The following is a 26,491-nucleotide window of genomic DNA, read 5'->3' on the forward strand; positions in this document are numbered from 1 at the left end:
CAAACAGGTCAACCAAGCACTTGGGTCTGGTCCAAACATGCGCATGTTCCCACGAAACCCTAAACCTGCAAACCTTTGACCTTTCTATAGTTCCCCCAATTCCCTTGATTATTTTAACCAGGGCCGATTTAAATCCAAAAGATGACTTTTTAACGGGAAAGACCTAGGTTCTTTCCTCCCTTTCTTTTCCTCCCCTAGGTTCTTTCCATGTGCCCTTTGGGGTTTCTGGACTAGCACACCGGTCGTAATTTAAGTTGACTGGAAGGTGAAGATAGGGGTAGCAAAGTTCCTGAAATGAAATCTCCTAGCCCTAAATCATTCATGGAAATCACAGGTTGTCCACCCTGACCAAATGGAGAGTGAATTCCCTGGGGTGGATAAAAATCAAAGTGCTTCCCAGGTAAAAATTCCCTTCCTCTCCTTTCTGGCACTGGGCTGGCAGCAGAGATTTATGGCCTGTGGGCTCAGCCCCAAACCTGTGACAGGTGAGACCTTGAGTAAGTCACAGCTTCCTCAGCTGTGCTCAGCTTCCTTTCTTTAGTAAAGAGTAGAAGGAGGTGACACAGGTTCTAAGGCCTCTTCCAACACTACTCAAGGTAAGGGGATCATGTCACAGGACTGCTGATGCTTCTTCAGCATCTGGGATTGGGTGAGAGGCATGGGTGCTACTAGGGGAGCCCTGGATCATCTTGGGTCCATTGTGATGAGTTACCAGGTCTGGGGACTTTACTCACATGTGGGCTTCCCGTCTTGGGACATCTGGATAGAATACAAGACATCCTTCTTCCCCAATGTTTCCCTTCAGTGTCTCAGCTAATGAGGTCAGTCTTTTTTAAGTGGGAGAGGGGATTATTTTGATTGCTTGGTCATATGGACTACCCTTTTTATCCTACTGATAAGGAATTCAGAACCAAAACTGTAAGCTCACTGAATCCAAACACTTCGTTTTACAGATCAAGAATCTGAGGCCTAGAGGGGGATATGAGTTACCAGATGTTCCTCAAGTAGTCAAGCTGTGGACTTAAGGGACTGTGGGAGTTGACTAGCACAATCACAGCCAGAGAAGTAACGTTGGAAGATGCTCCCTCTGCTCCAATTAAGGAATTTCAAAAATCCAGGCAAGGAATATAAGCTCTCTTCTGAGATGGGAGGTGCTATCAGGCCAGTTGGCTGGGGCTGGAGCAGTGGGGGGTGGGGTGGGGGGGGCGTGGGTATGGGACGTTCTCCTCTTGGGCTGGACAGGTTATTCTACAAAAAGCTCAGGATCACTGTGTGCAGAGCAGGATCTGGCACTTCCTGCTCATTCATCCAGCTCAGACTTGTCTGCCAGAACCAAACATGCAGGGCTGGCTCCCAAGAGAGAAACTTCCTTGAGGCTCTCAGATGGTGGAGTCAGGCAGTCTGCAGGCCTGCTTAGCATCCTTTCTTACCAGCTGCTCACTTTAGGGAGGGCAAAGTGTACAGTGCATGGGCTCAAGGAGGGAGACTCCAACCAGAAGCCTGCTTGGCTTGATCCCTGGAGAGCATTAACTCATGAGGGCACTCTGCTCTGTGGGTGCCGTGACCCCCTGGCCCACCTCGTGCCCTGACACACAAAGGGGCTGTTTGGATGGAAGGGGTCTTCAGAGGTCAAACTGGACGAAAGGGCACTTTGTCTCCTTGTGAAGACCTTTGGGAACATGTAGACCACTATGTGGTTGCTTTAAAATAAACAGTCCCCAGTATTTACAGAACACACCTGATTAGCATTATTTTCTCATTACCAAACACAAAACTTTCCACACATGATGTATTGTTTAGCCATCAGCTTCCATCAAACACCAAATGTCCTAACTTTCATGCTCTTCACAGGCTCACTCCACCATGTATTGGCTGCGGAGCACTGAGCCAGTTAAACCAGCTCCCTGGGCCCCAGCTCCCTGATCTGCATACTGGGAACAATTGTTCTACTTAAGACATGGCTTCATTGTGTGGAATAAATGAGATAGCGTTTCCTGCCTGGTAATGGGGCCTCCCACATAATATGCATTTAATGTCAGCTTTTTGTTGTTGTTACTGATATAAAACTTATAAAAATAATGACCCACACGGCCCAGTTTCAGAATGGTATGTCTAATGATCAAAAAGTAACTTAAAAATAACTCGCAGTTCCTTACTTGTCATTCTCCAACACTGTGAAGGGGGGCTTCTTATACACCAGAGCTGTTCTGTCCACACGCTGCCTTCAGTCCCAGGCTCCTTCCCCTGCCATCCCTCACACTTCTCGATGCCTCTACTTGCCATCTGTGGGTGAAACAAACAGATTTTAGTATCAAAGAATCCAAATTATTATTATTATTTTTTAAAGATTTTCTTTACTTATTCATGACAGACAGAGAGAGTGATAGAGACAGAGACACAGGCAGACAGAGAAGCAGACTCCATGCAGGGAGCCCGATCTGGGACTCGATCCTGGGTCTCCAGAATCACACCCGGGACTGAAGGCAGAACTAAGCCACTGAGCCACCCAGGCTGCCCAAAGAATCCAAATTGTGATAAGGAAAGCCACTCTGAGGGAGAGGGTCTTCTGGATCATGGTTCGGGTTTTCCTCCCATCCTCCTCCTCGGTTGGCTACAGCTCATCCAAATGACCACATGGCAGTAGTGATAATGGGTGACTGTGCCTCTCTGACCCTTTCTTTAGGTCACCACACTGATCACAAAGCCGGCTTTCAGAGAAAGGAGTCTAAAGGCTGAGAGAATCTTCTCACTGGATAATCAGCTTCCCAATCCTCAAGTGTTGACAGCTCTCTTGAAAGCCTTGCCTTTTCGAAAATCATAATGGCCCAGGGCTATCCCAAGCACACTCCACAAGGCAGGGTCAGAGCCCTGCCCCAGGCAAAAGCAGCAGGGCCTCTGGGAATGGATGAGGAGGTTTGCACGACATTTGGCCTAGGGGTTGATAAGGAAGTCAATCGGTCAAGGTCCTACCTGGAACAGAGGCTGTACTCCACAAACCGTTGTTGAATTGGGGCTGTCGGAACCCAGCACATCCAATGAATCACCAAATCCTGTCAGTTCTACCTCCTAAGTCTCTCTCAAATCTACTAAATGCTCCACATCCTCATTGCTTTGAGGTTTTGCATTTGAATCAATGTAACAGCATCCTAGCTGATCTTCTAAGAATCCTTTATGTGGCCTTTGATGGTTGAGCTGAGATTTCTCTCTCCAGTCTCACTCCTGGCTGCTTCCCAGCTTTGATCCAGGACACACCGCACCTGCTCTTCCCTCTCCCTGGGATATCTCCCCTGCCTTGGGAGGGAGCCTCTACCCATTTCCCAGGTCTCTGCTTATGCATCTCTTTCCTCAGGAATGTCTACACTCTACCAAAACCAGTTTGTAGCCTCCTCCCAGGCTCTCGGCAGCACGATGACAGGCACAGCGTCCGTCCTGGTCACTGCTGCAGACCCTTCAGTGGGCCCTTCAGGAGGTGTTTTCTCATTTAATCTGTAGGACCACCGAGGAACACAGGTGTGACTGTGCCCATTTGACAGATGAAGAAACTGAGTTTCAAGACATGAAATAACTTGCCCACAGTCAGCCACCTGAGACAGAGGCAGAGTCTATGCTAATCCAGATCTATGGGATTGAGGCCTATGCTTTTAACTTCTACAAGAAGCTGCCCCAAGAATGCTCAATTCTCTCTGTAATTAAACAAGTCAGAGGTCAAATAATTAGTTAATGAGGCTCTGAGGCAATAATGAGAAAGATCAAAAGATTCTCCAGAGCCTCAAATTCTAATTCAAGTGAACAGGAGACCTTTCAAAGGAAGGTGTGTGGGCCCTGTGGGAGCAGTTGCTTTTTGAGCCACTAGAGTAGCCATTTTCACTCCCGTAAGTATTTAAAAGACACCTTTACAGCCACATTTTGAAGAACTTTTTGATAATGCGTAGAAAAGAATTCTGGGGTATAGCTGCACATTCTTTAAAGGTTTTATTTGTTTATTCATGAGAGACACAGAGAGAGTGAGTGAGAGAGAGAGAGAGAGAGAGAGAGGCAGAGACAGAGGGAGAAGCAGGCTCCCCACAAGGAGCCTGATATGGGACTTGATCCCAGATTCCGGGATCAGGACATGAGCTGAAGGCAGACGCTCAACCGCTGAGCCATCCAGGCGCCCCTAGATGCACATTCTTGCTTGTAGTCTAGACACTAGCAGTTAGAAAGTTTGAGGAGAGAATGAGGTCTAAAAAATCAGTGCTCCAAAAACCGAGATACAGGGAGTGGCCAGAGTGGCCAGAAAGAAGAGTCCACTCTGAGACTAGGAGGTGGAGGCTAGGGAGGATGACACATGGGAGAGCTCTAGGCGATGTGTGGAGGATACAAGAATACCAGTTCCCTACACTTCCAGAGACCACCCCCCCACCCCCCACCCCCACCCCCAGAGCTCCCAAGTTCAGAGGAGAGAAACAAAATTAGATGCAGAAGGAACAGACTGTCCTGGGACTGGTAGTGGTTAGAGACATAGTGGAGGGAGTTTGAATTTGAACTATTTTAACCAGCATGGAAAGGACATGGCAAATAGTGTGAACCAAACGCTTTCTAATATCTCACCCAGGTATTCCTAAGAGGGCTTCAGGATGAAATGTCTTGAATTAGTACCAAGAAGGCCATGAGGACAACAACTGATCTGGCCATCTGCCCTTACAGAGAAAAAAAGTCAACATTATTTAGGCACAGCTTTTAGTTAGAAATAAATATGAACAGGAGCAGAAAATTAAGACTCTAAGTGTGAAGGGAAGAGTCACATCCAGTTGCTTTGGCTCCTTCCCATCTTGCCTTTGCTGTGTTCCAGAGCCCTCGCCTGCCTGACCCTTGGTTTCTCTCCAGCAGCTGGTATATATGGGATCCTGAGAGGATGAGTAAGATTATTAATTCAAAACTTAGAGAACATAGCAAGATTTGCTAAACAAATGATGTGAGAAAGGAACGTTTTTCTTAAACCAGCCATTCATTGTTAAGTCCTTTCCAAGACAAGGTAAGGTAAAAAAAAATAACTAAATAAATTAAAAATTAATATCGAAGTTAAATAGGGAGAAGTGACATTGGTGCTTATAAAAATTTCTTAAATGTAGAAATATACAACTAAAATCCACCAAGTCATCAGTAGCATCCATAAAGTCAGCTAAAGAAAAAAATCACATCAGAAGGGGAAACATTTTGGGGCACCTGGATGGCTCAGATGATTCAGCGTCTGATATTTTATTTTAGCTCAGGCCATGATCTTAGGGTCATGAGATGGAGGCCCACGTTCAGCTCTGCACTGGGCCTGCTTAAGATTCTCTCTCTGTCTCTGTCTTTGTCTCTCTTTCTCTCCCTCTGCCCCTTCCCTGCTCTCTCCCTCTCTCTCTCTCTCTCTCTAAAAACAAGACAAAACAAAACAAGACATGTTTCATGAGAAGGAGAAACATTCTTTACAGAAGGTGCAGTGATGGTCTGCAGAAATCAGCTTGTGCCTTAAGAGTGAGCGTCATAGAAGAATGTGCAGGCCATATCCCCAAATGGAAAGTATTGCTTCTGTTTATGGAAGAAATACGTTTAAACTTGAATGTCAGAAAAGCGCACATGAATCAATTAGTGGCTGACTGAAGCAATTGAAATGCATCCAATTTCCTACCTGTAAAAGGTAATAACAAATGATAATGGCCTACAATGAGATGTGAACACTGAGAAGCTGAAACACCAGTGTAAAAGGGAAGTGTTTGTATGTTCAAACAAACACATGTATGCACACATACTTACACACACAAAACAGGATTTGTGCTGCTCAATTACATCAACAGGAAGTCCTTCTCTGGAAAAAGTAATAGGGCTGAAGATTGTGTCCAAAGCAAATCAATGCTGTCCCTGATGGGAGCTTGGGAGGAAAAGGAGCCATACCCTGGAGTAAATGGCTGAAGCTACCTGCAGAGGAACACTAGCCTAACTTCTCTAGCGAAGAGGGAAGGAAAAGCTACCCTGTTCAGGTTTCATTAATACATTTATAGAATATATTAAGAAAGTACAATTCTAATGTGGGCCAAATCCAGAAGGACTTTGTAAGTTTATACATAAGCATTCTATCAGTCTATAATGTGTCCTTGAACTCACCAAGGCTTTCTGAGAAGATATCATCACTTCCTTCCAGTTCTATTCTGTTTTTTGACTTTTTCTTTTAATTTAAATTCCAATTAGTTGACATACAATGTTGTGTTAGTTTCGGGGGCACAATATAGTGATTTAGCCCTTTCATACAACACCCAGGGCTCATCACAGGTGCCCTCCTTAATCCCCACTCCCTATTTCCCCCATCCCCCTCACCCACCTCCCCTCTGGGAACCATCAGTGTGTTCTCTATAGTTAAGAGTCTGTTTCTTGGTTTGCCTCTCTCTCACTTCCTTCCAATTTTAATCTAATTGGGTAGATAAAACAAATGCATATGAAAGTACAGGCTGTCTACAGCAATGGATGAATGAAGAAAGTGGTTTAGTTGCCTGGGGGCACAGGGAGTCAGAGAGCAGAAGAGCATGTGCTATGGGATTAGCCAGAGAAGGACGTTTATTAAATAAACAGATCTAAAGAATTTACTTAGACTTGAAATGTCTTAGCTCTGACCAGGATGCCCAAATAAATCATCACAAGGAAACTTGCTGAGTATCTCCAGGACTTAGGACACTGTGAGGCTTCCTATCTGCAAAGTACCTTACATGTGTTATTCTCTTTAATCCTGCCACCACCACCAAAGGCATGTTCTAACACCATCCCTGTTGTTCAGGTGAGGAAACTGAGACACAGAGAGGCGAATCACTTTGCCTCAAGTGACAGAACTAGTAAGTGGCCTGTGATGTTGACCACCACTCTCTCCCTAGCTAGAGAGTAAATGCTCAGTAACTGTCTGGGTTTCCAGTCAAGCAGAAAGGCTCCCAGAAGTCTCAGCATTAACCCAGTATTTCTGCTAAAGTAACAACTGCTTTGAAGCACAGATATTTGGTTTGGAAATCTCAGAGATATCAGTGTATTATACAACACAGCAATCATGCAGAGGATTTTCAGTGAACTACTACCAGTCAAGATATTCACCAATTAAATGTTGAAGGGTCTTCTCTAAACATTCCATTCAGCTTATGATGTTCATTATAACAAGCAGAATCTTGGCAACATTTTTCTTTCCCAAACTAGAATGTCTGACTCTGCCTAGTTGTGTCAGTAGAGGTTAGGTTTAATGCATACAACCTGATTTCTGGGTTTAGTCTTTGCCCCTTTTAAACCTATAAGAGGCTCAATTAACATCCATAGCAATTGGAAGTCTTATGCAGTGACATTTTGGAACAATCCAAGAAATATTTACCTTTCACCGAGGTTTCATTTGAGGTGATCCAGTGGTCTCTGGTGGAGACCACCCCCTTTACTAAGATGCGGCCTGATAGAGTATTAGGGTTAAATAGCACAAAATGCTAAGATTCCCAGCACTTCTTGTGGCATCAGGAATGTGTTACATTGTTTTCTTATAGCCACTCACACATGTTTGGGCCCCATTATTATAGTTAATATATTACACAAATCACTTGGATTTTTCTCCTTGGTATATTAGTAGAAGAGTATCCATTATGCAAAAACACATAAGTAATGTGAGACCTAAAATATATGGCTAATAAACCAGAGAGAGCACTTAACCCTGATAAATTCTAAGGTGAGTACACAAGGGAACATACACAAGGATGGCTCTTGCAGTGCTGTGGTGTTTGGGAACTGGAAGCAATGTGGGTGAATGCCACTGGGGGTGTGGATGGGGAAAGCATGGTGGAAGCCCAGACTGGAAGCCTCTGCAGCAGACAGGAACAACAAATTGGATGGAGTGAAACATGGGATGGAGTGAAACATTAACTATCTGAATGAGCCTAGAGTACAATGCATTTACATTAAAAAAAAAAAAGTACAGGCACAAAAAGCAGCAAAACACATTTTTATAAGAATCCATATGAACACACGTATATACTTGTATCTGCATCAGGTGTGCTAGGATGGCTGCCCACGGTGAGGGTAAGAAACTTGCAGGGAGGATGGAGTAAAATGGAATAAATAAATCAAATGAGAGAGGGCCTTGCATGGACCAATGAAGACCATACTATGAACTGACAGATATGAGGAACTGAGCACTGCCTCTGAGGTCCCAATCCCAGAGAAGTACATTTAGCCTCAAAAGGTTTTAATCTTGGGTGCTCAGCCCGGTGGCTCCTGAGTGAGGTGTTTGTAAGGTTAATGATTGCTAGGTGGGTTTCTTAAGCTCCCTGGATTTGCTTGGATGCTCTTTAGGTCAGAGGCTTTCAACCTTAGCTGCATGGGAGAGACACTTGGAGAGAAGTAAAAAAAAAAAAAAAAAAAAGCCACTTCTGGGCCCCACCCCTAGAATTTCTGTGATAGGCCAGTGGCAAGGCCCAGGCATCTGTATTTTTCTAGAGCTCCTCCATATAATTCTAATGTGTATCCAGGATTGAGAACTCTTGCTTTAGGCTTTTGCGTTTTCTTTTCTAGTTGCCAATGTTGCATTCTTTGGCATTGGAAAAGAGACTGCTGAAATCAGATAATTTCCTTTTGCCAAACATTAATCTCATGGTTAACAGAGAACACCAAAGATAGCATAATTCATGTATTCATTTGATTATACAATTAAAACTGTTGGCTGGGTCACTGTGTATGCATAGGGTGGGTACTGCATAATTCTAGGGGATGTATGCACAGGGTAGTTTATGCAAATGAAGCTCCTTGGAGTCGACCAGTGCACAACCTGCTCTGTTGTACAGAGCAGCCTGAGTGTCCACTGTGTGACACACACTGGGCTAAGTGTCTTGGCTCCATTGGTGAACAAGATGACATGGTCACTGCTCTGGTGGAACTTCTAGCCTCCAGGGAGGGTGGTCGCAATGTGATTTCCACGAAGTATATGGCTGTGCAATGGTGGGAAGGGCACCTCAGGAGCTCAAGTCAGGGCCCCTCACCCAGTCTAAGTGTCATGGAGGGCTGGCGGGAGGAATTGAAATTTGGATCAAAACGTGAAAGATAAGCACATAGGATGGTCTGGGGTGTAGCAGAAGGACAGTGCTATCCACCAAGAGGAAGATCCCTGACAGGGTACAGAGATTTTACTGTGCTCATAACATAACAAATGAGCTGAAAGAAAGAGTGAGTGGACCTGACGCACGGTTGAGAAACTGGTACTCCAAAGGAGGGCAAGGTCTGGCTACAAAGGCAGCTGTGGACCAAGAAGTTAAGACCAAGTTAAGAAGTCTGGGCATTATCACATGGGTACTGGGGAATAAAATAATAAAATATGAGACTGATAATTCTGGCAGCAAGTACAGTTGAGCAGTGGGGAGGCAAGAGTAGGCACAGAGGACAAGTTAAAAGACTACTGTGCAGATAGTAGTAAGAGTTGGAGTGGCTTGGACAAGGCCTGGGAAAGAAGAGAAAGGGACATGTGTGAAGGATATCCCAGAAACACAGGCCATGGAGACTGCCCAAGGGAGAGGGTTGACACTAGACAGAGGTGGGCCATTCACTGAGTTAAGGCACAGAAAAGAGAAGATGGGGTGGAAAGAGGCAGAGAAAGTTGGGGATTTTACTTGAACTTGTTGGTTTTGAGGGGGGCTAGTCTTGCAGGCTGAGTTCCTGGGAAATAGGCTCTGAGTCACAGTTTGATGAACAGGGTGTTTCTTAGGGTATGCTCTTGAGTGCAACACAGGAAGGAGGGTGAAGAAATAGGAGTGGGCAGAGGCAGAGACCGAGCCGCAGGCAGGCCTAATGACAGCCTTGGCTGAGGCAGAGTATATTTTCCAAAGATGGCCACACCTATTTATGGCCCATCCCACATGTTCTTCTTACAGTGAGCTGGATGCTCCTCCATTAAGAGGTAGGGTCTACACTCCATGTTCTTGAACTTGGGGAGATTTTTAAACAGCTTGACCAGAGTGATGCTGCATGACTTCTGAGGCTAGGTCATAAATGGCAGTATGGCTTCTGCCTAGCTTCCTCTCTTGCCATATGCATTTTAGGAGCCTGGAGTCAACAAGTAAGAAGTTTGGCTTCCCTGAAGCTTCCACATTGGGAAAAGCATGTAGAGAGATCACACAGAGCTAGAGAGAGATGTGCAAGGAGGCCAGCGGTCTAGCCCTGTGCCGTTTGAGTGTGCCCAATCCAGGTGCCTAACACATGAGTGAGTGAAGGAGTTTTTAAATGCACCCCATCCTGGGGCACCTGGGTGGCTCAGTGGGTTGAGAGGCCAACTCTTGGTTTCAGCTCAGGTCATGGTCTCAGGGTTATGAGATCAAGTGGGTTCCATGCTCAGTAGTGAGCCTGCTTGGGAGTCCCTCTCCCTCTGCCCCTCCCCCTGCTATCTCTCTCAAATAAATAAATAAAATATTTAAAAATATATATATCCAGCCCCAATCTCTAAGCCACCCCAGCGACACTGAGTGGAGCAGTGATGAATGATCTCTGCTCCTTCTCCAACCTGGAGCCCAGCCCAGACTGAAGATTCATGAGCTAAATATGCGTTGCCATTGTCTAAAGCCATTATATTTGGAATGGTTTGTTACACAGTGCTAGAACACCAGCCCATCACTTCCCCTCTCAGGGAACTTTAGACCTAGGATGGCCTTTCAGAGCCGTTCCAAGTTGGGCCAAGATGGTGGAGGCTTTATATCCCACACTGATGAGTGATTGGATGCGACTGCCCAAGAAGTGGCGTGACCTTGGACAAAGGGAGTCTCTCTAACCAAGGCAATCCTGGAAGGGGTGGAAGGTTGGATGCAGACAGCATTCTCTGCAGCTGGGGCAGAAAGTACTTCCCTGAAGGGAGATCTGGACAGCACATTGCCGTGACTGCCAAAGCCAAGGACATATTGAGCCAACTACACAGTCTAGAGCTTGGAAGGGCATGCTGCTGGGAAATACTAGCCTGTGGCACAAAGTTTCATCCTGTGGTCTGGGGACAACCTGCACTGCATCATGTGAATGCAGCCCCTCCCCTGACCTGACAAATCGGCACTCAGGATGATGAGCAGTCTCCTTCAGATGATCCTCATGCCTGCTTAAATTGAGAATCTCTGGATAAAGATGATATCAAAACCACAGGGGAGTAGATGAGGGACTCCAGGGAGATTACATAGGACAAAATGAGAACCCTGGAACCCCACCACCATTTGCCAAGGTAAGAGTGGGGAACACAAGTGGTTTCCCATAGCAGCAGGCACCAGTAGCAAATGCAGATGCGAGTCCAGGAAGGGTGAGAACACTGGAGTATTTATTGGATTTGGAAACAAGGAGGTTCTTGTTGGCTCCAGCCAGGGAGTAAGGGTGGCTGTTAATCATGTGGGGGAGATATGGTGAAATTTATCCTGAGCTGCTTCCTGGCTAGGGTTCCTGGGGCAGAGGAAGGGACTAGAGGTAAGAAGAATCCCTGGAGGATTAAATGAGAGTTGTCTTGGGATGGGTCTTGGGGGCACCTGGGTGGCTCAGTAGTTGAGCGTCTGCTTTTGGCTCAGGTCATGATCCCAAGGTCCTGGGATCAAGTCCCACAGCTTCTTCTCCTTCTGCATATGTCTCTGCCTCTCTCTTTGTGTCTCTCATGAATAAATAAAATCTTTAAAAAGGAAAGAAAGAAAGAAAGAAAGAAAGAAAGAAAGAAAGAAAGAAAGAAAGAAAGAAAGAAAGAAAGAAAGAAACTGACAACAAAGGCAGCACAGAGTAAAATAGGAAAGAGTAAGTGAGTTGAGAAGCTAAAGGTAAGATTATAACCCATCAGGGAGATGAAGGACCAGATAAAGGAGCTAAACCCAGAAAGATGTTTTATTATCAAATAATCTTCATCCTTACACAAACCAAGGCAATTCAGAGGGGCTCTCATTTAAACAGTCACTTTAGTAGCCAAGAGAGCAAATGTGTTTGGAATCAACAGAATTTGGTTGGATTCCCAGCACACAAACTAGTATCTCCTTGGAAAGCCACTTAAGTTTTCTAAGCATTCGTTTCCTTATCTGCGAAATGGAGATAATTATGCCTAACCTGCTACTTTGCTGCAAGGACTATAGCTCATCCATTCATTCGGTGAGGATTTACTAAGCTTTGCCATGTGCCAGACACCACACGAGCACTAAGACAGAGCACCGCAGGCCAGCCCATCTCCTCCTGGAGCTCGTCCTCTAGTGAGAGAGCCCAGCGTTGAATCGATTGTAACAATATTGACATCAGTGCAGTTGTGGTCAGTGCCCCGAGGCAAAAGAAAGACCGAATATGTTAGATGCTAAATAGTGCTTGGGCCGCAGCAGGGCCGGGAGGAGGGGTATTCACAGCCATCCTCACCAGGGGAAGGTGTTGAACCACCATGTTTGGGAAAATTTCGCCAAGAGAGATTCTATATTCAGTATCTGTAGCTTCTCTCTCTCTCTCTCTCTCTCTCTCTCTCTCCCCTGAGGAACTGTGGTATTTCACATTTTTCGTATCAAAATTAGTACTTAATTAGCACCATTAAGCACTTCCAGGGAGAGGCAAGCACACGGGGAGGAGAGAGGGCATCGTTTCTCCGCCTTTGAAATCACGCCTGAGCTTGGAGGCTGCATCACTCGAAATATAAACCTACTCTTAAAGTCATCACATATAAAAATGAAGATTTTTTAAAAGTGTTTTCTCCTTGTGCATTCATTTATTAGAAACAGCACGAAGATACTTTCCTGTGATGTTAATCTGTGCGGTGTATTGGCGCCTCTTTTGGTCTTTAAAAAAATGTCGAAGTTAATGTTGACATAAAGCTGAGTCCTCTGGCAGGGAAGTTGGCCGCGTGAGTCAGGAGCGAGTCGAGAGACATTTTACCACTTAGCAGGCAGAGGAGTCGCTGCTAATGGCCCCCCCGGACTCGCACGTCCACACCAAGCGTGGGATTTATACTCTGCGCAGCTCAGCAACATACTAGCTCCATTCACAGCTGAGGAAATTGAGACTCAGGAGTTGACGGAGCTTGCCCCGGCCGGATGTTTCCCAAAGCACCGGCCCCTACAGGCCGCTGTCTCTGGAAGAGGAAGAAGCCAGATGGAGCCGTGACGCCGGGGAAGGGGAGGTCCCTGTGAGGAGGGCAGCTGAGGGGCTCCCAGCTTCTACCCCACCTGCCACCCGCTGAGCACACCTCCGCCTACGTCAGCAGGCGCCAGTCGCTCACACCCGGCGACTTGGAGTCAGGGACAGTGTGGCCGGGCTCTGAGGGCAGACGGCGGGGTGGCTCAAGTGAGCCTGGGCCTGGGAAAATGCTGACTGGGCTGGGCCCAGAAAGGAACGTGGGCAGGTTAGCACAGCTGCAGCAGCTTGGCAGAAGTATGTTGTGCAGGTGAGAGAGAGAGTGTGTGTGTGTGGGGGGGGGGGGGGGTGTAGGAATGTGTGCATGAGAGAAGGTGCATGTGAATATCTGAGTGTTCTGTGAGCTGGCGTGTGTTCTGCACATGGATAGGTTGGAGAGCCAGCGTGCATAAGAAAGCACATGTTCCTGCATGTGTCTGAGAGCACATGTGTGAATTGTGTGTGGTAAGTCTAAGTGTGTGTGAGAGAGAGAGAGAGAGAGAGAGAGAAAGACTGTGCATCAAGGGTACAACTGGAAAAGTTCAGAAATAAAGGTGCTATTTAGTGCCTCTGGGTTATACCGAGGCACACCCGCCCCTGACTGCCCAGGACACCACTTGAAATTTCTTTACAGGGGAATCTGAAGGAACAGAATCCCAGCCTGAGCCATGAATCCCCGGGAGTGAAATTCCTACACACCAGCAGGTATTATTTAGAGCCTTTCTCAATTAGCAATCATAACACCTGAAGCTTTGAACAGTTGTTGTATGTTTATCTTTCTCTTCAAATTTACTCTGTTGGCTCTCATAGCCAGCCAAGTTCAAACAACCTTCTGTCTGGCAGCCACGAAAACAACGCCCCCAGCCCTCACCCCAAAGCAGTTACAACCAGACAGAGGTTGGAGCCGATTTCCACAAACTCTGTGTGCGTTCTTCTGCCTTTTTATTTAATTGTGCCTTAAGATGTATCTATTTCCATCAAGGATTCGAGGTAGCTTACAATATTAAAAACATGCGCCCCCCAAAAATGCTTTTTTTAAAGATTGTATTTATTGAGAGACAGCCTAAGTGTGGGGGGCAGAGGAAAGGGAGCTGAGAAGGGGACTCGACGTGGGGCTGAATCTTAGGACCCCAGGATCATCTCTGGAGCTGAAACCAGGTGCTTACCCAGCTGAGCCACCCAGGTACTTTAGAAACACACACACACAAAAAAACTCAGATCAAACCTCAGGAGAAGCCACAGGAGAAGAAAGATGTTTCAGGGTGTGTGTTCTGGTGCTTAATTTTCACTGATGGTAAAAGAGACACATTAGAAGCATAATAACCGAGTAATGGTTAAGACTGAGTCATTAGGAGCTACCCTGTCTGGATTTTAATTATTGTGCTGTTTGCTGAAATTCTCCAAGCCTTGCTTTTCCTGTCACTAGAAATGGGGACAACAATAGTACCTACCTCATCGGATGAAGAACCAAGTAAGCCAATACATGTAAAGTGCTTAACACAGTGTCTGGCACACAATAAGCAATCAATTCAGTTGTGTTGTCACACAGTTGTTTCACTGCCATTGTGGAATTTTAATTACCCCCACATTGTTGCTCTTTTTGGTTGTATGAGCAGACCTAGGTGGGATTTCTCTTTCTTTGGCCCCATGTGAAGACAGGTAAAGAGAATGTATTATTGGAGTCTGGCCATCCACTAGCCCCAAAGCGGACACTATGGACGAGTGCCCCTGTGCATGGCAGCAAGATTATTTGGGCTGCACCAGGGCCTGTGAAACTTGGGATTTCTTTTTAATTTTCGTTTTTAGTTTTGGCTTTGTTTGCAAGCTCTGTTGGACATATATGTGGGCCAGTTTGGCTTGTGGATTCTGCAATCACAGGTGTGGAGCTGAGCTGAGCTGAGTTGAGGTGATGCCGTGTATTCAGCTGCAGGTCAGGTCCACTGAGACTATTCCAGGAGTATAGTCCTAGAAGACCCATGGGCCTCTTTCTGGGCCAACTTGAGTTCTGTTGCTCTCTGAGAAACAACCTCTTCAGTGGAACCAATGTCAGAGAACACTGGTAGCCTATTTGGTGGACACAGCCTATAGCACCAATACCTCTGTGTGGGTTCTGCACTCCACCCAAAATACTTAGACACGCAGCCATCATATCCATTATTCTCTAATTATCATCAGTGGCCAAGTGAAAGATGATCAATCACTTCTCAAAGATAATTAAACATTCAGGAGAATCCCTCTGAGCCCACCCACCTCCCAGCTTCCCCTTAGCTTTGCCTTAGTTCTCTAGGTTTCTGAGGCCAGGGTCATCTGGACAGGCAGGTGTGGGGGAATTACCCCAAGAGCTATCCATCTAATCCTGCCGCACTATTTGTTTTCCATGTGGATATCTCCCATTCTCTCCCTGCAGCCAACGAGATGGGTTCAAGGGCTGCAGTGGTTCATTTTTTACCTCTGCATCCCCATCCCTGTCTCTCCCCCTCTGATCTACTTCGTGCCTGGCACTCAGTAGGTACTCTATAAATGTTTGTTGAATCAGAGTATGAGTATGAAAACAAGTGAAAACGGGATCCCTGGGTGGCGCAGCGGTTTGGCGCCTGCCTTTGGCCCAGGGCGCGATCCTGGAGACCCGGGATCGAATCCCACGTCGGGTTCCCGGTGCATGGAGCCTGCTTCTCCCTCTGCCTATGTCTCTGCCTCTCTCTCTCTCTCTGTGACTATCATAAATAAATAAAAATTAAAAAAAAAAAAAAAAAGAAAACAAGTGAACAAAGGAATGAGCTATTTCACAGAGAAAATGTTAAAGTGGAAGTAAACTCTAGAGGCCAACATGTACACTCAGGGAAACGGAGGCTGTGGCTGACTGAAGATGTGCGGAGCCTCAGCAGCAGGACTGGGGTCCAGGTACCGCCCTCTCGCTGTGCAGCTCTGCTACTTCTTATCTCCCTTCTTAATCTTCAGTTACCACTCTTCTCAGAGAGAGACTTTGGGAGTCTGTTGGGGTATGTGTCAGTCCCACCTCTCCCTGAAGTCATCATCAGCTCATTAACTAGGGTACAACTTGGCCTAGCCTCCCAACAAAACCAAATCAATAAATATTAAGAGCCTACTATGTCGACAGTCAGGTGAGAATGAGGGAAGGCAGGAAGCACAGAAGAGAGAAGCTGTGTGCAGCTTCTCTTCCTTATTAATGGTCAATCTGACACCCCAGGCGGAAGGGTGGCTCAGTGGTTAAGCGCCACCTTCACCCAGGGCGTGATCCTGGAGACCCAGGATGGAGTCCCACGTCGGGCTCCCTGCATGGATCCTGCTTCTCCCTCCACCTGTCTCTGCCTCTCTCTCTCTCTCTCTCTCTCTCTCTGTGTGTGTCTCTCATGAATAAATAAATAAAATTAATAAAAAGAATCACCCCAGTTCACACTCACAACACAGTCCTGAGGAGGAGGCAGCAGGCATGCTTGTTGGCTGTCTGCTAGGAAAGACGAGGTGGGAAGGTCTGAGGTCTCCGCTGGCTCTAGAGAAAGCCCCTTTCTCCCTCAGGCAAGAGGGAGGGGAGAATGTTGTGTAAATAATGAGTTCAAAACTGCACCCTGTTCATGTACCAGAATTCCAAGAATGATTAAACCTGATGATAGCTTCAGGATAAACAGAAATTTAACATTGCAGTTGCCTGTGCACTTTCTCTCTGTCTCTGTCTGCTCTGCTCTGTCGTACACAGGTACGCACACAGCCGGAACGTCTCCTACCTCCTAACTGGTCCATAGGAAGGCGGTGTAGTCTGCAAGGAAGGTAACACTGGGTGCACTCAGAAGATGTGACTGCTGTCGCTGCTCAGGCACTCCTTCACCGTGGTCCTAGCTTCCTAATTGTTCCAGGGCCCTACTTGTCCATTTTTAAAAAGTAGAATACCAATATCATTATTTACCTGCTTTGCAAGGATGCTGTGACTACACAGCTTGATAGACATAAACAATCCTTAGAAACTGAACTACTTTATGCTGAAATAGTCTTTCAAAGTCGAGTGTAGACTTCAACTAATTGATAGTAGGATAAATGTCCTTTTTTTTAAGATTTTATTTATTTATTTATTTATTTATTTGAGAGAGAGAGAGACAGCACAATGTGGGAGAAGGGTAGAGGGCGAGGGAGAAACAGCCTTCTCCCTGAGCAGGGAGCCAAACGGGGTTCAATCCCAATGACTTGAGAAGAAGGCAGACATTTAACCAACTGAGCCACCCAGGCACACTGGTAAGTGTGTCCATATAGGAGGAAGCACTAGAGAGCTTTCTGTCTCTCTTCTCTCTCTCCCTCTCTCTGTCTCTACCATGTGAGAACACGTGAGAAGGCAGTGGGCTGCCTTTGGCTCCCACCAAAGCTAAATGGGCTGGCACCTTGATCTTGGGCTTCCCAGTTTCCAGAACTGTGAGAAAATAAGTTTCTGTTCTTTAAGCTACTGTCTATGGTATTTTCTTACAGCAGCCACATAATGAAACTCAATAAATCAAAAAGGATAGAAATAATAGAGTATGTTCTCTGATCACTATGTAATGAAATTAGAAATCAGTGTAGGAAAAAAATTGAGGAAACTCATAAATATGTGGAAATTAAACAATACACTCCTATATAACTAATGGATCAAAAAAGAAATTAAAAGGGAAATCAGAAAATACTTTGAGGTGGGGCTCCTGGCTCAGTCAGAGAAGCCTGCAACTCTTGATCTTGGGGTCATGAGTTTGAGCCCCAACCTTGGATGTAGAGATTACTTAAATAAGTAAAAGTTAAAAAAAAAAACACTTTGAAGTGAATGAAATGAACATACAATATATCAAAATGTATAGAATTCAGCTAAATCCCTGCTTAAAGGGAAATTCATAGCTGTGACTGTTATATTAAGAAAGGAGAAAGATCTTAAACCAATAACCTGATCTTCCACCCTGAGATACTGGAAAAAGAACAAACTAAACCTAAAAATGAGCAGAAGGAAGGAAATAATAAAGATTAAAGTGGAAATAAAGGAAGAGCTAATAAGAGAGCAGAAGGAGCAAAAACGATGCACCATGAGTTCACCAGCAGGATGGACATTGACCAACTGCTGGACATGGCCTACAGGCAGTTGATGCAGCTATACAACGCCCAGCAGGGACAGTCTCAGCCTGGATTTTTTGAGGAAGCAGCACTCACTGCTGAAGTACCTGCACAATGCCAAGAAGGAGGAGGCTCCCCACTTGGGGAAGCAGGAGGTGGTTAAGAGAAATTTATGGGACATGATCCATCCTGCTAGAGATGGTGGGCAGCATGGTGGGTATCTACAATGGCAAGACCTTCAACTAGGTGGAAATTAAATTAAAATAAATTAAATTAGGTAGAAATTGAATAAAATAGAGACTAGAAAGACCATAGGGAAAAAAATCAATTAAACCAAAAGCTGGTTCTTTGAAAAGAACAATAAAAGAGACAAACATTTAGCTACACTGACTAAAACTCACCTATAAATGGATTTGGATTTAAATGACATTTTACTATGGATAGAGACCTCAGACCTCTACTCATGCTTTACAATTGCCCAAGAAGCTGAAGTTTTTTGGTTTTTTAAAAGATTTTATTTATTTATCAGAGAGACAGTGCAGGGTGCAGGAGCAGGGGGAGGGGTAGGGGAGAGAGAGAAGCAGACTCCCCACTGATCAGGGAGCCTGATGTAGGGCCTGATCCCAGGATCCTGGAATCATGACCTGAGCTGAAGGCAGATGCCCAATCAACTGAGCCACCCACATGCCTGAGGCTGAAATTTTAAATTTGGCTAAGGCAGAGGCAAGACTGGAAACTAAGTGTCCTGATCCCCATCTAGGGCTTATGACATTCTACCCCCCTTATCTAACTTCTCACACTATATCAAATGCTTGTATGTCAACTCATATTTGAAAGGCAATAGAAAAACCAATGAAGAGAACTTTGCCATGACATAAGCCGAGAGATCCTTGAGTAAGTCAAATCCTTGCTTCTTACTTTGTCTTCTGCGGAAGTCAACAAATGTCTTAATTTGACTCATTTGAAGAAGGGATCACTCTTCCAAGCATTGGTCCTATTTTCTCTGATTGCTTAAGAACAACCCAAGGCTATAATAGATGTGGGAAAAGAGAATTTAAATCATGCTTCAATAAACAGCTGTTCTCTTTCAGGGTTATACTGATTCTTTTGGGATTATAATCCTGCACAGGAAAAAGTTGAACAGTGGAGGAACCAGGGTATGCACTGTACTAAAGCATATGGTCTATTTTGGGGCAGCAGATTCCCCAGAACATTCCCTGAATCTCTCATAGTATTTCAGAAACACTGCCCCAGTGTGTATGGCAAAAGCTGCAATAACCCAACTCTGTGATTTCTGAGAGAATTCTTGATTCTTTTCTGAGGAAAGATGGCCTAGTGTTACTTCCAAGAACAAAATCAAAATTTCAGATGCTGCTCTGCTGGGAATCCCTAAGCTGGTCTCCCTATTGAGCAAGCACTTTATGGTAGCCCCTATCATCCCGTGTAGGGGCATGACCACTCTCAAACATCTAGATTTTGCCTCTTTAAAGTAATATTTTCTCACAACGAGAGACATACCTTTACAATATAGCTGAGCTCACTCTTCTCCTTGATAAGAATTTCATTCAGCTAATGAGAGAGTTAGGCAGGGAGAGGCAGGGAGAGGATTTTAGTTGCAGTCAAATGAACCTGGGTCAAAGGACAGAGTCTTATAGTCATAATAACAATAGATATTTCCTGAACACTTGCTATTAGCCAAATCATGTTCAAAGTACTGTATGTGGATTAACTCACTTAATCTAAAAAATTCTGATATAGGTACTATTTTTTACTCCATTTTATAGATAAGAAAACTGAGACAGAGTGGTTAAGAAATCTGCCCAAAGTCACAAGAGGCTGGGCTCCATTAAGTCTTTTATTTTTGAAACCATGCCACATATCCAACCTTTTAAAGGAATTAGCTTAAGATTTGGCTCCACCAAGCAGTGTTTGGAATTATATAAACAAAGCCTCTGTCTTACAGTTGAAAAGACTAAACTCTAGAGTATTCACGAGTGTTCATGATAGGAGAGTTAATTACATAAGGAACAATCATATAGCTTTAGTTTCAGTAGTTAGAGACCATGACACCACACGTCTAGATAGGTACTTCTAAAACAATTCTGGATCTTTCTGGGAAAGGAGAGAGCCTTGCCCAAGGGTTCTAGAGCCTGGCTGCTCATTAAAATCACCTGAAGAACCTTTAAAAAAATACTTACGCCTAGGCCCATTGAATCTGAATTTCTGGTGCAGAGCTAGGATAACCGTATATATATTTTTTAATCACCCAGGGGAATGCCATGCGTAGTGAAGGTGGAAACCCACTCCCTTTGCCAGTATTTGATATATTCTTGCTGCTTGGCCATGCCAACACTCTATTTAGTTAAGAACTCACATGGTGACGGTAGAACAGGATTGGGGCATTTTAGAAAAGCAAAGTCAGTATGGCTGTTGGGATCCCGAATTCTTTCTGTGAATTAAGCACCACTCATATAGCACGTAACCATTTCTATATAAACATGACAAGTTAAAAGAAGGTAAGTGCTGGAGCAAATACAAGCTTTTGGAAGAAAACTGGCCTGTGTTTGTCTAATCCAGAAAGGCATCACCATACTTACCTGATATCTGCATATATCTCAGCCTTTGCCTTTCCCTCTCTTGGCATGCAAAGGCCTGAGGGTCGCAGACTAATCTCTGCGGTTAAAGTCTAAAGAGATTCAGTTATTAAAACAAAACAACAGCAACAAAAATAAAAGTGTGGGCCAAATGAAGGACAAGCAGTCTCTCTCAACAGAAAAAAATTAGCCCACTTGCCCAGAGGGCAAGTGCTAATGTACAGGACAGGAGGAAAGAAGTGGGAAGGAGATAGAATGCCATCTCTCCAGCCGCCTCCCACGCCCTCCTGAACAACATAAACACTCATTTGAGTCACTTTGCTTCTCCTTTTTTATCCTGCACAATGATAAAGACCATCCCTATGGTGTTTCAGGGCTCCTTATATAAACTGCATTTTGTCCATTTGAATAAATCAATTTGAAGGAGTCTTCTTTTCTTTTTTTTTTTTTTTAAGCCTGAGATCAAACAGAGGTGAAGGAAAGTGGGGAGTGGGGTTAAATGATCCATTTGAGATGTTTGCCTTGGGTTACACGAGAGGGAAAACGGAGCATGCACCACTGGGCCATGCAGTGCAGGGCTTTCCCAGCTTCGCACAGCATCATACAGGAAGGAGAGGCATGGGCTTACCCTGATCCCTAAAAGATTCAAGGTGCATGTTGAAATCCAACTCCCTTTCTAAGGCAGAATTAACCTGAAGACATGAGTTAATAAAAGCTCTTTGATGAGCAGTGATGAGCAGTGACTAAAGCATCAGGATCCAAAGAAAACAATTACAAATGGAAAAGTAGCTGAAACCGTTCCTTATATCTGCCAATGAAATGCAAAGTGGGTGCTAAGAGCATTAAATGTGCCGGTGATTTGTACCTACGATCAATTTACCTGTGATCAGACACTGAAGACAGACGATGTTATTAAAATGGTCACAGTGGTGACAGCTAGTGGTCTTGCTTTGAATTCCAAAACCTCTGAATTTTTATGAATTGTCCTCTCTTTTGCACATTTCATAGCACACGCAGTAGGACCCAGCTGCCACACTCTCATTCCCCACCCCCTCTTCTACCGCCTCATCTTTTAAGTTTTGGCCCACATGCTAATGACAAAGGGAGCACCAGGAGGGAAGGCTTTCCACTCCAAGATGCTTTGGTGCCCAGCATGGGCTGGAGTCAGAGAAGGAGGGGGTTCATCCCCACCAGAGGCTGAGTGTCTCAAACAAGAGCCTCTGCTTTTTTGTCTGAGGAGGAAAGCCTTCATGAGGAGGCTGATCATAAGAAGAGATAGGGATACTGTTGGCCAATGTTTCTTAACCCTCTTTATTTCTGGCTTGCATATTCACTGACAAAAATCTACATTGTTAAGGAGCCGTCTGAAACCTTTTTATATGCATTTAAACAAAGTGAATTTGCTTTCTCTAATTCCCTAGAAGGAGGGAGGAGAATCACTATTTATTAAATTTTGAAGTATTCCAGGTCCCTTACAAACGCCCTCATTTTAAATGCTGTAACCACCCAGTGAGGTCAGCATTATTAGTTCTCTTTTATACAGATAAAGAAAATAAGATTCAGAAAGGGGAGATAACTTTTCCAAGGTCACTCAGTAAACCCATGGTGGAGCCAGGTTTCAAGCTTAAGTGTGCTGGGTTCTGGGACCCTCATTCTGCTTCTCTATAGAGGTAGAATGCTAGTTTTTCCTTTTTGGCCCATCATTATCTTCCTTCAATTCTCTTGCCTCCTATCCTGAAGGGTGGTTTTATCAAGGACAGCATCTTCCCCCCACATGTTCCTCCTTCCTAATGACGGAGCAGTAGCCCCTGATTGGGCCCCTAGACGGCCTTAGCACAAGTGTGCGAATTTCAGAGCAACTGAAACCTTGACAAACTTTTGTTACTGGAAGAAAGGATAAATGATAGCCTGTCTTCTGATATTCCAATCTTGCTTTTCTCTAGCTCTTTTCATGGTCCTTCTTGATAATATGGGGACATTTCTGTTCCAGCTTAGGTTATAAGGAAGGGTTAAAAGCTTGGGCTCTGAAGTAAGATAGAGCCGAGTTAAAATCAATGGCTTGGCTTTGTGTAAGTGACTTCAGTTTGTAAAATGAGGATGATTGTGGAATTTTGTGAGCAGTAAACGAAATAATGCAAGCAAAGAGCTTAGAGTGGCAGCTGGCACATGGAAGTGACCTTGTTATTGTTTCTCCTCCTCCTCCTCCTCCTCCTCTTCCTCCTCCTCCTCCTCCTTCTCCTCCTTCTCCTCTTTATTACTATTATGACTTCCTCTGGAAATAGGAGGCAGGGCAGGGGCGCAGAATTGTATGTCTGCCAAGACGGCACAGTCTGGTGTGTCAGTTCTCAGCCATCAGCAGGTTCTCAGGGACCAGTAGGGAAGCTGTAGGCAGGGGAGGCAATGCGGTTGCAACTGAGGCAGGTCCTCTTGTCTTTGCCCTTTCCTCTGGCTCCAGAGACCTCATTGGTAACATGATTAAGAACTGGGGATGGAAGTTGGAGGATTGTGGGGAACAGAATAGAAAGAGCTACCAAGATTGGACCTTGTGTGAAATACAACTGTATGAGCACAACAGAAACGATGTGGGCTTGGGATTTAACCAAATATGTTCCAATTTGCCTTCACTGTTTTTGAGCAATTTACCTTCGGGCACATTATTTCATCTCTCCTAGTCTCAATCTCTCTACCCTAATGTTTATTGAGCTGCTTCATATGCCAGGTACCTTATTGATCAATTTGTATATATATACAGGCTTACAATCGCATGCACTCTGCAAGCTGTATTGATATTCTAGTCTATTTTATGCCACTGCCTGTGAATATCTCTTGAGCCATATATTGTGCTGGAAATGGGGATGGGATTGTCAACAAGGCAAGCTTGCTCCTTGCCCTTATGTAGCTTGTATTCTGGGGGTAATTTGAGGTATGAGTGAGTTACCATGTCTGGCACGCTGTGACCTCAGTAAATGTCTGTTCTCTCCTCCTTTGCTGAAATTCACTCCATTGTGTTCCAAATTCAACTATTAAGCTGATCACATAAAATTGACAGTTTTAGAATCAAAATGGGTCAAGGAGCAGCAATTGCATATGGTCTGAGATAGCATGAAAAGGGAGAAGGCCTGCCTTGATTTAAAGCAGTAATAGTAGCAACAACCTCCCAGTGGAGCTTGAGTGGCACTGTTTTTCTTGACTTCCCAGGAAGGCAATTCCACCCCTTGCTTTGTTAAACCTGGTTCTAAAAGCAAGGCATCAAAACAGACTGTTGAATGCTCACTGAGGTAGAAAACCAGAGCCCAACAACAGCGTCCCACACTAGGAGCCAACAGGTGGGAACAGGGGAATGGCAGGTGAAACAGCAAACAGAGATAGGCTGGCTGGCTCGCTGCCCACCTGGACAGACTGACCGACCAGACAGCCTTATCCCAGAGCAGGAGAACACTGCTGGCCTTTCTCCCGGAAGCCAATCTAATGAAGAGACAAGCGCTCCAGAAAAAAACAGTACCCATTTGAATCCAAGTGAGGGGGACGCCCAGAAAAATGTACTTTGCCCAAAACTAATTTTCCTTCTGTAAAAATTGGGCAGCTCAAATAATTAGACTCTGCTAATTTCTAAATGCCCCCACACAAGCATTTGATTATCAAATCTCATTAATAGTGCTCTCAAGGACAATTATCTATCATTATGGATGTATTGCTTTACACTTTTAATTAGGATGATAATGTCCAGTGTAAATAAAGCCTTCTTTGCTAATTTCAATTGTGCACAATGAATAGCCTTCTTTTCTTTTTCTTTTTTCTTTTCTTTTCCTTTTCCCTCCTTTTCCCCTAGGGTCCTCTGGACTGAATTTACTCTGGTTCCTAAAGTGTGGCAAAAGTAAACAAGATTTTGTTTGGATTCTACTCTTCAATTTCTCTGGACTAAAACACACAAAACTGCCAGAAAGTTATCCCAATGAAAATAATTATGAGACTAGTATGAGACTAGTTTCAGAAAATGTTATAGAACAAAGCAAAACAAAACAAAAAACATCTAGAGGTTTTTATAATCAAAGAGTTGGGTGGGAGAACAACTGACTTATTTCCAATTGCTTTGTATTTCCACAGAATGGTAAACAATATAAAAATTCATATTAAGCATGCCTGGGTGGCTCAGTGGTTGAGCGTCCGCCTTTGGTTCAGGGCGTGATCCTAGCATCCCGGGATCGAGTCCCACATTGGGCTTCCTGCATGGAGCCTGCTTCTCGCTCTGCCTGTGCCTCTGCCGCTCTCTGTGTCTCTCATGAATAAATAAATAAAATCTTTAAAAAAATTTTTAATTAAAAAAAATAAAAATTCACGTTAAATTTTAGCTAAATGGGTATTCAAGTCATTACAAAAAGGATCCCACATGGTAGATTAAATATTTCACATGATTACATCAAATTCAGTTACAAGAACTAAAAATAATCAATATAAAATTTCTGAAAAATGAGGTGAAATAAAGAATACACACACCCACAAAGAAATAAAAATCATTGAAATAAGTGACTTTAGTCTTTCCTTGTGGCCATTAGTGATCTTCATCTAGTTAGTGAGAATTGACTAATCTCTGGGGAATGTGCTAATGGTCCCCAGGGTACAGGTGTCCCTCACCTGACAGAGCTAGCTTGTCTCTGGAGAAACCGCTGGGCTGGCAGAGAGCAGTCAGGAATGGATGCCACGCCTCGCTTAGGAGAACAAGAACATCTCCCCAGTCTGTTCTAAATGCTGTTCTGAGGCTAAAAATAGAGCAAGACTTATTAATGGGTTTGAAGTTTGAGAGCGGAGTGGAAAATAACTGGTAACAAAAATGCCAACTTAGGTGGTTAAGATTGAATGATTATTGTATTCTTTCTCTCTACAGTGATTATTGAAATGAATTCCATTACTTTTGCAGTGAAAAACTAGGAAATAAAAAATATGTGATGCTATTGGGGTGCCTGGGTGGTTCAATTGGTTATGTGTCTGGCTCTTGGTTTGGGCTCAGGTCATGATCTCAGGGTTGTGGGATCCAGCCCTGCTTGGGGCTCTACGCTCAGTGAGGAGTCTGCTGGAGATTCTACTTCTCCCTCTGTCCCTCTCCCTACTCATACACAAACTCTCTCTCTCTCAAATAGATAAATAAATCTTTAAAAATATATATAATGATACTATATAGGGTAACTAAAAAATACTATCTTAATTGACCTATTTAAGGGGGTTTTATAATTGTTTTGATGATTTACTCCTGATCCTTCAGTTGAATAACTGTTCATTTTTGGGTACCATATCCAGGTGGGATTTATTCTAGGAATGCCAGGCTAATTAAATATTCAAAAAGCAATTAACAATCAACCCATCATACCAAAAGGCCAAAGGAGGAAAATCATATGATCATATCAATAGATGCAGAAAAGGTATTTGACAAAATCCAACACCCTGAAGAACAGTTTAACTTAACTAAGGCTTCTTGTTGCCCCAGGGAAAAGACCCCCTTCTTCCTCTCATTGCTTTTCTTTTTTCTTTCTTTTTTTTTTTTTTTTTTTGATTTAGAAAGTGCTCCAAAATCTTTAGGGATGAGTCAAACTTAACCAAAGCCGTGTTGGTCCAAACTCCTATCCAGATCTACTCTATTTAAGAATGTTGGATAGCAGGAAGCGTAGTCAGGTGACATTCCTGGGTGGAGTGCTAGCTAGTTGCCA

The 26,491-nt window shown here is 44.3% G+C and overlaps 3 long non-coding RNA genes across 5 annotated transcripts in view; 2 read left to right on the top strand and 1 right to left on the bottom strand.

Annotated features, from left to right (window-relative positions):
• Positions 1–16,619, bottom strand: part of LOC140603645 (uncharacterized) — a 38,127-nt gene extending 21,508 nt beyond the window's left edge. For 2 of the 3 annotated variants that reach the window (XR_012006574.1, XR_012006572.1), the window contains exons 1-2: positions 2,472–2,794; positions 2,157–2,283 (exon numbers count right to left, since the gene is read on the bottom strand). This is a non-coding gene — a long non-coding RNA (uncharacterized lncRNA). Of the gene's footprint in view, positions 1–2,156; positions 2,284–2,471; positions 2,795–16,538 lie in introns of those variants that run through there. The other variant, XR_012006573.1, reaches the window with a different exon arrangement.
• LOC140603347 (uncharacterized) lies at positions 493–2,081 on the top strand. The gene is made up of 3 exons (XR_012006322.1): positions 493–596; positions 954–1,118; positions 1,852–2,081. It is a non-coding gene; the product is annotated as an uncharacterized lncRNA (long non-coding RNA).
• LOC140603644 (uncharacterized) lies at positions 10,809–25,084 on the top strand. The gene is made up of 4 exons (XR_012006570.1): positions 10,809–11,221; positions 12,720–13,387; positions 13,751–13,821; positions 24,622–25,084. It is a non-coding gene; the product is annotated as an uncharacterized lncRNA (long non-coding RNA).
• Positions 25,085–26,491: the final 1,407 nt, after the last annotated feature.

The sequence above is a fragment of the Canis lupus genome, chromosome 14, assembly GCF_048164855.1.
Source record: "Canis lupus baileyi chromosome 14, mCanLup2.hap1, whole genome shotgun sequence".
In the NCBI taxonomy this organism is placed as follows: Eukaryota; Metazoa; Chordata; class Mammalia; order Carnivora; family Canidae; genus Canis; species Canis lupus.